The sequence below is a fragment of the Dendrobates tinctorius genome, unplaced genomic scaffold (assembly GCF_039654945.1).
Source record: "Dendrobates tinctorius isolate UK_male_01 unplaced genomic scaffold, ASM3965494v1 ptg000250l, whole genome shotgun sequence".
In the NCBI taxonomy this organism is placed as follows: Eukaryota; Metazoa; Chordata; class Amphibia; order Anura; family Dendrobatidae; genus Dendrobates; species Dendrobates tinctorius.
The window spans coordinates 58036933-58053541 of NW_027361917.1; positions in this window are offsets into that span (position 1 = coordinate 58036933).

Consider the following 16609-nt stretch of genomic DNA (forward strand, 5'->3'; position numbering starts at 1 on the left):
GCTGTCACACGCTAAAAGACGCTTTTTATTGTAAAAATAGTTTTTGCATCACCACATATTGAGAGCTATAATTTTTCCATATTTTGACCCACTGAGTCATGTGAGGTCTTAATTTTTGCAGGATGAGTTGACGTTTTTATTGGTACCATTTTCGGGCACGTGACTTTTTTGATCGCTTTTTATTCCAATTTTTGGGACGCAGAAAGAACAAAAAACAGCGTTTCATGAATTTCTTTTGGGGGGGTGCGTTTACACCATTCCGCGTGCAGTAAAATTGATAAAGCGGTTTTATTCTTCTGGTCAGTACGGTTACAGCGATACCTCATTTAGGTCTTTTTTTATGTTTTGTCGGTTTTGTGCAATGAAAACAATTTTAGATAAAAAATAATTATTTTTGCATCGCTTTATTCTGCGAGCTATAACTTTTATATTTTTTCACTGATGATGCTTTATGGTGGCTCGTTTTTTGCGGAACAAGCTGATGTTTTCAGCGATACCATGGATATTTATATGCGTCTTTTTGATTGCGCGTTATTGCACTTTTTGTTCGGCGATATGATAATAAATCATTATTTTTTGTTTCGTTTTTTATTTTTATTTTTTAAGTGGTTCACTAAAGGTGTTAACTAATGGGACAGTTTTATAGGGAAGGTCGTTACGGACGCGGCTATACCAAATATGTGTACTTTTATTGTTTTTTTTTTTATTTCCAAAAAATGAATTTATTGGGGGAATATTTTTTTTTTCTAATTTATTTGGTGATTTTTTTTAAATTATTTTAACACTTTTTTTTAAATTTTATTACATTGTCCCAGGTGGTACAGCACTGTCCTGTGACAGATCACTGATCTGTCACATCACAGATCACTGTGACAGATCAGCGATCTGTCACAGGCAGTGCAGCAGGCTTCCTCGTGCCTGCGCTTTGCAGGCACTGAGGAAGCCAGCTCTCTGCAGGCCCCCGAAGGTCCCTGTCGCCATCTTGGATTCGGGGGGCCTGCAGGGAAGGAGCCCCCCGCAGCAGCGCTGCACATTGTGCTGCCATGAGGGGCTCAGGGAAGCATGGAGGGAGCCCCCTCCCTGCCGATGCTTCCCTTTAACCCCCGGTACACCGCGATCGTGTTTGATCGTGGTGTGCAAGGGGTTAACATGTCAGGGGCGGTCCGTGACCGCCCCTGACACATTGTGCCGGGTGTCAGCTGTGATAATCAGCTGACACCCGGCCGCGATCAGCGGCGCTCACCACATTACGATAGGTATCCAGTTTTCAGAATAGGTGATTATGGAAGTCATGCTGCCTGTTGTGAGCTCTCTTGATCTTACTTTTGAGGCAAGGCTCCCTCTGGTGGATACTGCTGGTAGTGGTGCTGCTCAACATGATGTTAACCAAACAGCTGCAGAAGATAATTGGAGGAGTGGTGGTAGTGACTGGGACTACATAAGCGAGCAGACTTCTCTCAGTGACTGTCGGTGATACTCCTTTCTTTGCTTACTGAGGATTTCTGTCTGCTGTCTGATCCTGCATTTTTTCAGCTAATTATCATTTGCTAAACCTTTGCATCTGTTTTTGCCTTGCTGTCAGGGGTCAGCTTGCTCCCCCTGGGGCTGCTGGCTCCTACCCTGTATTTTTGTATCTTGTGTTTGTTTGCTCAGTCCCCTGCTGTATTAGCCTGTTGCTAGCCGCCAGTTCACACCTGAGTGCTGATATAGTGGGGGCGAGGTTGTTCAAACCTCAGTATTTTTGTACATCAGTCATGTTGGAATTATTAGGGTTTTTGCATGATTGCAGACAGTGCCTTTTCTGTCCTGTCCTATCTAGAAAGAGGGGGAAGAGGACGAATCAAAAACGGCAACTAGAGGTCATAGTGAAAAGTATATTTATTTTGTGGTAATGCAAAGAACAAATGACTAAAAAACATGCAAGTACTAGTTAGTCATAAATAAAACATGATCAGGACCCAGGGTGCCATATTGCCAATAATATAAGAATATTGTCATATAGAACATAAGAACATTATTTCATCAGGATGAAAGCGACAGAGACCAACAAAATCTCCTATAGGCATATATTGCTAAACTTGTTCCTGAATAAGGGCAGATATTATATATCATCAATCGCAATCACACCAATACATGGTGATTTACCTGAAAACAGACAGTGCTGGCAAAAGAGGGGTCCCTGGGCCCGCCCCAACACGCGTTTCGGACACACCTTCTTCAGCCAGTTTGATTTTATTCAGCCAATGAGGAATCCTAAGAAGTGTCGGCACATCCTGTTTTGCATGTTAGGCATGTTAACTAATGGCATGGCTGTGATTGGCTGCTGAAATGATGTCATGATGCACTATAAAAGCCTCCGCCGCCATTTTGGGTCACTCTGCTGTGAATTTACTTAGGGACAGGACGCTGCTGTTCTGACTCTGAGGGACAGTTTGAGCTAGCGATTTGCTTTTTTGTGCTTTATCCAGGCTACTTTAGCAACCGCTGTGTGAGAAGCTTTCTTTTGCCTTGCAGCGCTGTTCTGCGAGATCTCTGTGTGTGAGTGCAGCTCATGCTGTAGTGTGTTCTGCAGCCACCTCCGATTGTAGTCCACTCAGCGTGCGTCACTGCCTCATACATTGTCCTTTTTTGCATTAGTGCTGCTCATTTTTACAGATTTCTCCTATTAGTGTGGTTCCATCCGTATCCAGCTAGAATATTTGCAAACACTATATTGGAGCAGGTAGAGGAGCCTTTCTGCTGGCTTGTGCCCTGCAGCCCCAGCCAGATTAGTATTAGCCTATTTTTTGGAGCCTCATCTATTGCATTGTAGGTTACCTTCCTGCATTGTAATAGCTACAAAAAGTTTGTGATACTATCGGTTTTACATCTTTGGGCACATCCAGAGTCTTTTTGTGAGAAAAAAAAAGTTAATAAAGTTCACCAAACACTCCACTTTACAGTTGTGTAGGCCACATTAGCTCATATTAAAGTCTAGTCCACACTTTATAAAAATAGCGTTTCTTTTACCTGTTAGCAGCTGTTCAGGAATAAGCACACTAAGCCCTTAGTACTTTTCTGCCTATCTTTATCAGTCTACCAAGATGAAGAAGGCAGGGAGCAAGGCACGTGGTGGTAGGCGTGGAGTTTCTGCAGGGAGAGGACGTGGGGATTTTGTGCCTGCTGCGGGCACCAGTGACTCAGCATCCCCCAGTTTTACCAGGGAACAGTCCTTTATGTGCAGCTTTGTAGGAGCTCGCCATACCCCACTGCTGCGGGACGAACAAATTGAAGTCGTTGTCGGATGGATGGCAGCTAACGCATCGACTTCAATTAGTTCCAGATCCTCTCAGGTCCAGAGCACTGAAGAGCACCCATCTGTCTCTTCACCACCTGCCAAATTGCCCAGGCAGTCAGAGAGCCCTGGACAGGAGCCATCTCTACTTCTGTTCTCTGAATCTGTTGGCTTGGAAAAAGGGGGCCAGCCAAGCAGCATTCGAGAATTTGAAGAAGAGGTAGTATGCAGTGATGCACAACAGCTTTGTCTCTCTGAATCTGAAGAGGCAGGTGGGCAAATTCCTATGGTCAGCACACCTCAGTACGCATCTGATGATGAGACTCAGGTGCCACTTTCTGGTGTGTACTGTGCTGTCGAGACAAACCAGGAGAAGCAGTCGTTTGAAGAGGGGAGTGTAGATGATGAGGTCCTTGACCCATCATGGCGTGAGGTACAGGAAGTTGGTGGGAGCAGCTCTGAGAAAGAGATTCCCCAAACTGCAAAAAAAGGAGGGAGAGGGAGGGTACAGACTCGGTTGCCTGTAGCCTCCACTTCGGCACCCATTAGGAGCATGCCTCTTCCAAAACCCAAAACGGGCGCTCACAAGACTTGCAGTGCCTGGTCCTTTTTTGACACAGTTGCAGATGACATTTGCTTTGTCAAATGCAAGCTGTGTAATCAGAAAGTGAAAAGAGGGAAAAGTGTGAGCAACCTCAATACCACAAATATGTGGAAACATGTGTGTACCAAGCACGTGGTGGAGTTACAAAGACACACTGAAGACCTAGGCCAACCTACAGCGCCACCTACCACCTCTTCAGCTCGTTTTGTAGCCTATTCCTCCAGCTCACACACAGCTGGTTCGGCTTCCTCACAGGACCGCCATGGAAGAACCTCTGGCACTGTTGTAGAGAGACACAGTGCCATTCCACCCACAGCACCACATTCCCTATCATCCTCACACTCCCAGGCCAGTCTACAGCCATCGGTAGCACAGGCATGGGAGAAAAGGCGCCCATACCCAGCACACCACCCCCGAGCACAGGCTCTGAATGCTGGCATTGCAAAACTACTGGCCCTTGAAATGCTCTCATTCAGGCTGGTGGAGACTGACACCTTCCGTAACTTCATGGCATTGGCAGTCCCACAATACAACGTGCCCAGCCTCTTTTATTTCAGCAGGCAAGCCGTCCCTGCCCTGCAAAAGCATGTGGAGGGAAAAATTAAACATGCGCTACTAAACGCCGTCAGTAGCAAGGTCCATCTGACCACCGATGCGTGGACCAGTAACCATGGACAGGGACGATATTTTTCCCTCACTGCCCATTGGGTAAATGTTGTAGAGCCGGGTACAGATCTTGAGAGTGGTGCTGTACGTGTTCTGCCAACTCCAAGGATTGCAGGAATCCAGTCTGTACACATTGACTCCTCCTCATACGCTAGTTCCTCTGAATCAGCGCTGCAGGAGCCGTCACAGTCTACCTCCATATGGACCCGTGAGCGCTTACCTGTTACGACCGATATGAGCACAGCCGTGGCAAAACGTCAACAGGCCATATTGAAATTAATTTCTATGGGGAATCGAAGCCACACAGCGCAGGAGCTCTGGAATGCCATCAAGCAGGAGAGCGACGTGTGGTTTGTGTCAGCAAATCTCCAGCCAGGCATGGTAGTGTGTGACAATGGCCGAAATCTGGTGGCAGCTCTGGGCCTAGGCAGCCTCACTCACATCCCATGTCTGGCACATGTGCTCAACTTGGTCATGCAGAGATTTTTGAGGGACTATCCGGACCTTGATGCACTGCTCTACAAGGTCCGCATAGAGTGCGCTCACTTGCGGCGTTCCAGCATGGCAAGATCACGTATTGCAGCTCTGCAGCACCGATTCTGCCTTCCAGATCATCGCATCATATGTGACCTACCAACCAGGTGGAATTCAACGTTACATATGTTGGAGAGGTTGTGTGAGCAGCAGGCAGCAGTAATGGAGTACCAGCTGCATCAGGCGCAAAGAAGTCGCACTGCGCGCCGTTCACACTTCACCACCACTGAGTGGGCCTCTATGAAGAACATCTGCCACGTTTTGCATGCCTTCGATGATTCCACACGGATGGCGAGTGCAGATGATGCACTAGTCAGCATGACTATCCCTCTTATCTGCCTGCTTGAAAAAACACTGCAAGCACTAAGGGAGGAGGTTATGGAAGAGGTGGAGGATGAGGAGTCACAAATGTCATCTGCTTCTGGACAGTCTGCTCAACGTGGTTCCTCACAAAGGCCTAGGCAGGGAACACTTTGTGAGGAGGATGAGGAGGAGTCAATGGAGGAGGAAGACATCTGTCCAGAGGAGGGAGGTACACAATGCTCTAGTAGTCAGAATGTAGAGCGAGGCTGGGGTGATACAGAGCAGGCAGAGATGACACCTCAAGCAGGGGACAGCGTTTCTTGGCAAGTTGGCAGTCTGCAGCACATGGTTGATTTCATGCTGCAGTGCCTGAGAAACGACCGCCGCATCGCCCACATTCTCAACACGGCTGATTATTGGGTGTACACCCTCCTAGATCCTCGCTACCGGGACAACTTACAAAGCCTCATAACACCGTTGAACCGGGAGCGTAAAATGCCGGAGTACCAAGACACACTGGTGCATTCCATCATGTTCTCCATTCCACCCGAGAGCAGTGCTGCTAGTGCTTTACAAAGCAGCTCAGTGCGTAGAGGCAGTGGAGGAAGCTCTGCACAAAGAGGGAGCAGAAGCAGCGCCTCAGCACAAGGCAAGACCAGTATGGCCCAAATGTGGCAAAGTTTTGTGTCCCCGCCACAAATGTCTACACCATCACAGACGGCTCCAATCAGCAGGAGGCAACGTTTCCGTCAGATGGTGACAGACTACATGTCTTGCCCTCTCAGTGTTCTCCCACACGGCTCTTCCCCCTTCAAATTTTGGGTCTCTAAGCTGGATACATGGCCAGAGCTTAGTCAGTATGCATTGGAGGTGCTGGCTTGCCCTGCTGCTAGTGTATTATCGGAATGCGTCTTTAGTGCCGCAGGTGGTGTACTAACAGACCGTCGCATACGACTATCCTCTGATAACATTGACTCGCTTACTTTTCTGAAAATGAACAAGGCTTGGATCTCGAAGGAATTTGCCAGTCCTCTTCCGGATTAAATAATTGGTTGGCAAAAGTATCCAGGTCTCCTGTTGTGTTCATGTTTCTACCACCTGAACTGTAATCCCTGGGCTCCAAAACTGCGAGTTGCTGCTCAGAAGTGCCGTCTGCACAGTCAACACTTGCTCCTGTGTTATTGGGGTTCAGTAACGTCAGCTGATCCCCTGCTGTGTGTCCGGCAATTTTGCCTGCTCTGTCCACATTCACACTACTATAGATATTAAACTTGCTCCAATTAGGCCTCTGGCTACACTCTGTTTCTACTGTAATCCCTGGGCTCCAACACTGCCAGTTGCTGCTCAGAAGTGTCTTTGGCATGGGTACTCCCTCCTGCCCAGCCTGGTGCCAGCACGCCAGCTGTTTCCGGGTAGTGTCAACGTCACTTTGCCTCCAATATGTTGTCCTGTCGTGTTGCGGTCGGGTTAGCCGACTCTATGGTGCCTGCGGTTTAAGTGCTTCCTATGTGGGCTGCGGGATCTGGCAATGAAGGCTGGTTCCGTAGTGCCAATAGGACAAGCTCGCCCTGTAGGACTGTGGGTTTCGGTAACTCCGGCCAGCTCGCGGCCTTGCAACTTTTTTTTCATGTGTACCTTCTGCTGCCTATCTGAGTTCCAGTACCATTAGCTGGTTCTTTGGAAGTCAGTCTTGAATATGTCCCCCTGGGTTCCAGTAACGTCAGCTGGTTCCAGGCAGAGCCTTTGGCTTAGGTGCCTCCTTCTCAGTATCTAAGTTCCACCAACGTCTGCTGGTCTGGCACAGGTACCTCCTGCTTAGTAACTGGGTTCCAATACCATCAGCTGGTCCTCGGTAGTTCCATTGGCTCTTGTACCTTCGGCTACCCATCCAGGTTCCAGTACTGTCAGCTGGTTCTCAGCAGTTCCTCAGCCTTCTTGTACCTTCTGCTACATTTCCAATTTTAAGCTTTTTGAAATGGTTTTTGGTAATCACTCTGGATCTCTCTGACGACGACTCTAAAGACGACGACCCTGAAGACCACCCCGAAGAAGACGACGACCCCGAAAATGATGACCCTGGAGACGAAGACCCTGAAGACCACCCCGAAGAATTAAAAAAATGTAAAAAAAAATTAATTCCTGCTATTCCATTTGATTGGGCTAAACCTCTATGCCTTTAATGTCTCCTCCACCTTCCCCAATACATTCTACCATTCTACATTATTCTTAGTTGTTTTCCTTCATGTAGAATTAACCTACAAGCAAAGTAAGGGTTTTTTTTCATTCCAATATTTGTGTCCCATTGACTTGCATTGGTTTCCGGTATCGGAATCGGCGATATCCGATATTTTTGGGGTATTGGTCGGATCCAATCTGATCCGATATTTCCCGATATCAGAAGGTATCGCTCAACACTAGTGAACACCATAAAATAAAGCAAGGCAAAAAAACAATGCTTTATCATCACACCGCCGAAAAAAAAGTGGAATATCACGCGACAAAAAGACAGATATAAGTAAACATAGTACCATTGAAAATGTCATCTTGTCCCGCAAAAAACAAGCCACCATATAGCTCCCTCAGGGAAAAATACATTTTTTTAGCTCTCTGAATAAAGCGATGCAAAAATTAATTATTTTTTCTATAAAATAGTTTTTATTGTACAAAAGCACCAAAACATAAAAAATAATATAAATGAGGTATCGCTGTCATCGTATGGACCCAAAGAATAATACTGCTATATCAATTTTACCACACGCTGAACGGTAAAAAAGCCCCCCACCAAAAGAAATTCATTAACTGCTGTTTTTTGTTCATTCCGACTCCCAAAAATCGAAATGAAAAGTGATCAAAAATGACATGTGCTCGAAAATGCTACCAATAAAAACATTAACTCGTCCCACAAAAAACAAGACCTCACATTACTCTGTGTGCCAAAATATGCGAAAATGATAGCTCTCAAAATGTGGTGATGCAAAAACTATTTTTTGCAATAAAAAGCGTCTTTTAGTGTATGACAGCTGACAAACATAAAAACCCGCTATAATAACCTGCTATAAATAGTAAATCAAACCCTCCTCTATCATGCGATTTGTTAGAGAAAAATAATAAAATAAGTGTATTTATTTCCATTTTCCCATAAGGGTTAGGGCTAGGACTATGGCTAGGGTTTGGGCTAAAGTTAGGGTTGGGGTTGAGGCTAAAGTTAGGGTTAAGATTGGGGCTAAAGTTAGGGTTAGGTTTGGGACTAAAGGTTGAGTTAGGGTTGGGGCTAAAGTTAGGGTTAGAGTTGGGGGTAAACTTAGGGTTAGGGTTGGGGCTAAACTTAGGGTTAGGGCTAAAGTTAGGATTAGGGTTAGGGTTGGGATTAGGGTTAGGGGTGTTAGGGTTATGTTTGTCATTGAGGATAAAGATTAGGGTTGGGATTAGGGTTAGGGATGTGTTGGGGTTAGGGATGGAGTTAGAATTGGGGGGTTTCCAATGTTTAGGCACATCAGGGACTCTCCAAACGCGACATGCATCTGATCTCAATTCCAGCCAATTCTGCGTTGAAATAGTCAAACGGTGCTCCTTCCCTTCCGAGCTCTGCCATGTGCCAAAACAGTGGTTTACCCCCACATATGGGGTATCAGCATACTCAGGAAAAATTGTATAATAACTTTTGCGGTCTAATTTGTCTTGTTACCTTTGGGAAAATAAAAAATGGGGCAAAAAGATCATTTTTATTTTACAGCTCTACGTTATAAACTTCTGTAAAGCACTTGGGGGTTCAAAGTGCTCAACACACACCTAGATAAGTTCCTAAGGGGGACTACTTTAAAAAATGGTGACACTTATAGGGAGTATCCACTGTTTGGACACATCAGTGGCTCTCCAAATGTGACATGGCGTCCGATCTCAATTCCAGCCAATTTTGCATTGAAAAGTCAAACGACGCTCCTTCTCTTCCGAGCTCTGCCATGCACCCAAACAGTGGTTTACCTGCATATATGGGGTATCAGTATACTGAGGACAAATTGTGCAACAACTTTTGGGGTCAAATTTCTCCTGTCACCCTTGGTAAAATAAATTAATCCCATAACAATACGTATGGAACAAAGAAGAGATTCCAGATATAATTAAAAACAATACTTATTGCAAAATCCTTTAAAATTACAAAAGCATAATGCCGTATAGGGGACACCAGGACATCACAAACATAAAAGTCAAGAAGGAGGGGCCAAACAACAGTCCATGGAAAGGAAAATACATGAATCTTAACATCTCATAACCATCTGACATGTGCCCAAATATATTACCAACAATCATTAATCAATACTCATGAAGAGTTATTGCATACAAATAGACACATCATCACATATTCTATCACAATCTTGTAACCCTCATGCTGTAACATGGACTGCATACTGAAAATATATCAAAATAATGTCCCTCAAACACTAAGAATACAGGCTGCATATCCTATTTAGAATAGGGATTAATGTAAACTAAGAAACCTTGTGAAATAACACAGACATCTTATTGTATATGCAATGCTTGTGTCAAAGTTGAATGGAAAATGCAACCCAAAAGACCATTGAAATGGTATAATTACCTTAGCGTAATGAAAGTGTGCCTGGCATCCCCTCACCCTGATGCGCGTTTTGCTGCCTGCTTCTTCCGGGGGCGTGTCTAGGGTGAGGGGCAGTATGGTTTAAATAAGAGCCCTAATCATATCAAAGCCAATCAAAGCAATATCAGTGCATGACGCTCTTAATCCTGCCCCCATGATGTAATTCCCTGGGGCGCTCAATGAAACACAAGCCTTACCTATGAGTGTCAGTGTCAAAGCATCGCAGGGAAGTGCCAGAGGATGAGGAGAATCGCGCATGCGCATGTACTAGATGGCTATAACATAGTCAGGGAATGGAACAAAGATGTGTGCTTGTAAATGCATAGGCCAGACAATACATTACAAAAATGTGATAGACTAAAATGACGGTGCACTAAAGATACACACCCACAATATATTGAAGTGACCACTGATGCTAAAAAAATTCCATTACAATAAATAATTAATGGAGTACATAAATGTGCAATAATTGAATTCAAGTGAAAGTGCATTAATGTGGTGCAATAGTACAAAAATACATATTACATACTATAAGTGTAATATATAAATAATTAATGGAGTACGTAAACATGCAATAATTAAATTTAAAGTGACAGTGCAATAAATATATATTACATACTATAAATATAATACATTATATTAAAAAGCAATACTACAATATACAATAGTATTTATTCAGAAGAAAAACATGATCTCCAATTAAAGTGACATAAGTGCTATAGAGATACCCTATAGTTGCTGACAAAAAACGTGTATATAAAAAAATAAAAAAAAGTAAAAAATAAAATAAAAAAATATATATAAAGCAAAAAAAGAAGAGACTCTTGAGTCCTGATGATAGACCATGTTCCTAGTAGATCTTGAATTCCAAACACCACATTCCCTGATAAACGACATTCCAGAAAGAATATCTGGAAAAACGACTACTCATATGCTGAAATGAGAAAGACAATATGTTAAAATCAAATTAAAAACCAACAAGAAAAACCCCAACCCATAAAAAAGATGCCATTCACAAAAAAGCGGAGAAGCCCATACTTTCATTCAACCCAAGTGGGTTGAGAGTTCCCCTATACAGCATTATGCTTTTGTAATTTTAAAGGATTTTGCAATAAATATTGTTTTTAATGATATCTGGGATCTCTTCTTTGTTCCATACGTATTGTTATGGGATTAGTTTAAAATACTTGAGTGAAGTGCCCTTTTTAGTAGATTTGGACCGTGTTTGATTACCCTTGGTAAAATTAAACAAATTGGATCTGAAGTAAATGTTTGGTGGAAAAAAAGTTAAATATTCATTTTCTTTTAATCATTCCAAAAATTCCTGTGAAGCACCTGAAGGGTTAATAAACTTCTTGAATGTAGTTTTGAGCACCTTCAGGGGTGCAGTTTTTGGAATGGTGTCACTGTTCTGTCTCCGACATTAAATTCATAATCCCTTATTATCTGCTTGTTAATGTTTACAGTGTTTTCTGGCTCCATCTAGTGACCAGAGTCATAACCGCAGTGTTATTGTGTGCTTTACTTTCATTTCAGACCCCCAGCAGCAGGCACAAGCCCCCAGCAGGCCCGTACAGACCCCCCGGCAGCCAGCACAAGCCCCCGGCAGGCCCGTACAGACCCCCGGCAGCCGGCACAGGCCCCCGGCAGGCCCGTACAGACGCCCGGCAGCCAGCACAAGCCCCCGGCAGGCCCATACAGACCACCGGCAGCCGGCACAAGCCCCCGGCAGGCCCGTACTGACCCCCAGCAGCCAGCACAGGCCCCCAGCAGGCCCGTACAGACCCCCGGCTGTCGGCACAGACCGCGCATCATGATGCGCACAGACCGCGCATCATGATGACATCATTTCAGCAGCCAATCACAGCCACAACAGTGGCTCATTGCATTATGGGGACTTCCGATTCCGGTATCCGATATTGAAAAAATATCGGTACTCGGTATCGGAATTCCGATACAGCGAATATCGGCCGATACCCGATATTTGCAGTATCGGAATGCTCAACACTAATTACCACTACTTATTTGTGACCTCAAAGTTTGTCTTTGAAGAAAAATGTTGTAAAGCTATTTTATCATTATCTGAATTTTGCAAGTCTTCCCAAGTCATGAGCCTCTTTTCCCTTATAGGAAAAGTATTAAAGGAGATGTCCCCTTTCAGAAAATTCCAGTCCCCCTGGCTGCAGTTTGCTACAAAGAAACAAATCACCCATTAGTCATCATCCCTGTGTCTGCAATGGAGTCTCCGCCCATGTCTACATAGGAAGAGCCACTAAGTTAAGTGATTGATGCATTGTTGATGTGAAATCAGTGCTGCGGCCAAAACAAGATGCCGGGAGCAATAGAGGAGACTCAGTAGTGAACCTAGGGAGAGTTTATTTTTTATAGCAAACTGAACCTCGGAAATTTCAGAAAGGTGAGAACCCCTTTAATATATTGTGACTAGCTCTAGCATAAAAAGAATATACAGCATAAATAAAGTGCATAACAAATAAAAATAGAAAAAGACATCTTAAGAACAGTAGCCAAAGACCTACCATGTTTTTAATTTACTGAGATATTGACAACTTGTTACTCCTTTTAAGAAATAATTTTCGAGAAGCCAAATAACCACTTTCAAATTAGCAACAAGCAACTGAAATTAATGTCACAATGCTGCTGACAGTACATGATGACATGTACTAAGCAGCTAATTCAATTTTGCCAAGGCCACAATACAATTACTGTGTTACTCCAAAGAAGCAGAAAAATGTCAATACTGTTACATTGTATATGATATTTTTTCTCCACATGATACCATGTTTTGTGCATGTTTGAGATCTAAGTAGTGACAGATACTTAATGAACTTGTATAAACATTGTTTATTATTCCACCCATTTGACAATTGGAGAAACATTTCAGTTTTATTATATGGTTTATGCTTTGTGCAATTTTCAATTTCTGGCTATCCACTTGAAAAGGCATTTTTTACATTTATTGGATGTATTTTCATTTAATGAATCAAGCCTTTAATCCTAATGCCTTGCAAATAAGTCAGAACTTATTTTTAAATGGGTAGACATGACTCACAAAAATTTAGCCTTGAGGACATAAAAATGATCATCTATTTTTACGTTTTTTGCAGCCTTAAACTAAGATTGGCAAACATTTTTTATATCTATCTGCATGCTGAAATAACATAGATCACTCAATCTTAAAATATTTCAATAAAATGCGCTATTCCAGGCATGTACATGTTTATTCTAAGCATTGCTGTATATATACATTAGTGTTGACATTGATATAGACAAATCAAAGTTTTCCATTTGCTCTATGTTAATCTTAGGAATGTTCTTACTTAATGCGCAGACTTTGATAAATGAGAATCCTATAAGCTAACATTACTTCTTCCTTCAGGGGAAATTAATATTTTAAATTGCATTTTGTATCAATGTTTTAGCTAGAAAGAATACTTGAGAGTAGAATTCTAACATGTATTCAGCCATATTATTAGTACACACATTGTGGTTTGAATTTTAAACTCTTAACAAAAACCTTGATATCTAAAGTTGCCTCCTTTTGATCACCTATTGTTGGATAATTCTAAAAACAATTTATTTCAAATTGTGTGCCAAATAAAGCAAATAAATGATTGGATAGGTGTGCTGTGAAACAAATTTCATGAAATTTCCAGGTCCCTGCGAACTTGAACAAGCTCTGATACAATTCTCGCAGATTGTTAAAAAAAATGCCCAGCACCATTTCAAACATTGCTGAATATTGCATCAACGAGAGAGCAGGCTCACAAGAAGGCCAAAAATATTTAGGTGTAGGAGGTAAGACACACGGTCTGAGGAGCGCTAGGAAGACCAAGGTACAGATGTATTGTAACGCGTTTCGACGGTGGTACCGTCTTCATCAGTTGGCAGTTTTCAAAATGCGTTGTGGATTAAAGCAATACATCTGTGTCTTGGTCTTCCTAGAGCTCCTCAGACTGTGTGTCTTAACTCCTACAGCAACTTTGTCCTCCTTTGGAGGTGTGCGGCTGGAGCTGTGGTAGTTCTCCTACTGACACTGAGTCCTATCGGACCTGCCTCCCAGCGCTCCCCCAGTGACCACTATTTTCCCTTCTCATTAAAATATTTAGCTGGCCTTTTTGTCGGTCTTCCCTTTCCTTTTGGTTTTCATGCAATTTTACCGGTAGGTCATTATAGAATAGTACAGCATACACATGCATCTATATGGGGATGTACCTTTTTTAATATTGTCTGACTTCTGTCATCATTAGAGTTGAGCGATACCGTCCGATACTTCAAAGTATCGTATCGGATGGTATCGGCCGATCTTTAAAAAAAGTATCGGTATCGCCGATTCCGATACCGGAAGTCCCATTCAAGTCTATGGGACTTCCGGTATCGGAATAAGAAAAACCCTTTCCTGCCCTTGTACAGCCTCTCTGGGGTCTGTACGGGCCTTTCGGGGGGCTGTGCCGGCCTGCCAGGGGGTCTGTGCAGGCTCCGGTGGTCTGTGCCGGCCTGCCGGGGGGCTGTGCCGGCCTGCCGGTGGTCTGTGCAGGCTCCGGTGGGCTGTGCCGGCCTGCCGGGGGGCTGTGCCGGCCTGCCGGGGGGCTTTGCAGGCTCCAGGGGGCTGTGCCGGCCTGCCGGTGGTCTGTGCAGGCTCCGGGGGGCTGTGCCGGCCTGCCGGGGGGCTGTGCCGGCCTGCCGGTGGTCTGTGCAGGCTTCGGGGGTCTGTGCAGGCATCGTCCGATGGGACTGCAAGTCCCATCGGGCGATGCCTGCTACCATGACAGTGATTGACACATTAGCCAATGATGGGACAGTAGTAGTCCCATCATCCGGCTAATGTGTTGAATGTAAAAAAAAAAAAAAAAAAATTACATGCTACATACATACAACATGCATACTACATACATGCTACATTCATACTACATACATACTACATAAATACTACATGCAACATACATACTACATATATACTACATACATACTACATATATACTACATGCATGCTACATACATACTACATGCTACATACTACATATATACTACATGCATGCTACATACTACATGCTACATACATACTACATATATACTACATGCATGCTACATACATACTACATGCTACATACATACTACATATATACTACATGCATGCTACATACATACTGCATGCTACATACATACTACATATATACTACATGCATGCTACATACATACTACATGCTACATACATACTACATATATACTACATGCATGCTACATACATACTACATGCTACATACATACTACATATATACTACATGCATGCTACATACATACTACATGCTACATACATACCACATACATACTACATGCATGCTACATACATACTACATATATACTACATGCATGCTACATACATACTACATATATACTACATGCATGCTACATACATACTGCATGCTACATGCATGCTACATACATACTACATACATACTACATGCTACATACATACCACATATATACTACATACTGTGAGGTAGTGCTGTCATTCAGGGTTGGGGGACACTCGCTTGCAGCGATAAAAAACACATCCGGCACAGGATTTTCCAACAAATCATAGTCTATGAGGTTTATTCATCCTTCATAAACCTCCAGCAGCAATATACACAGCATTACAGGAGAGCGTCCATTATACAGGCTATTTAGCCCCAGGGTTATCTCACCCACATCAGGGTTCCCATATGGCTGTTTCTCCAGGCCGCAGAAGTCCACTCACTCCTCAGGGACTCTCAGATACTGGCCGCCATTACACACACAGCCGCTCCACAGGCTGCTGTTAGTGAGGAGATCCTTCTCCTCACGGGACCTTCCAAACTGGACCAATCAGGTCCCAGCATTCACTCTATGTGACCTAACCTGGCCACATTATATGGTCCATAGCCACGCCCACCGGGTCACATGACTATGACCTCACCACAGGTCCTTCACACAGACATATATACTTTACAATAGCATTCATAAACATGCATATGTCTCTATCTCACGGTCACCCACCTTGAGATACATAATGGCTCTTCAACCACTCACACTCTTGGGACATCCACACAGCGCCCCCTCGTGGACACAGTGGTCATTACACCACATACCTCCCCCCTATGTTCAAACTTGTGGGGTTGAACACACAACATCACACCAGGGTCTCGAGACCGGGCACGTATTGCACCTTGCCCCACAGGTCGAGAGAACTGTCTCCATTTGTCATACGGCCTCATCTCTACATTAGGCCTCCCCCGCCCCCAGCGGTCATAATACCGGTCATTGTCTTTGACCCTCCAGTCACGGTCTGTCTGCATCATCAGACACTGTTTAGTCACCACACTGTTACAGTGCCCCTTGTCACCTGATCTTTCTCTCATTGACCGTCTCTCTCGGTTGGTGCGGTCATAAGTCTTAGTCGATCCTGCTGTCTGGCACGAGTCTGACTCAGTCAACGTCTCACAGGAACTACAGCCCTTCAACCTCGTACGGTCTGTCGAATTGCCACTCGCTGACATTCTTCGGCCATCTGCCATGTCACTTCTTGGCGGTACCCCTGGGGTCCTTACATCTTGGTATGAAGGCGGCCGCCACCTGG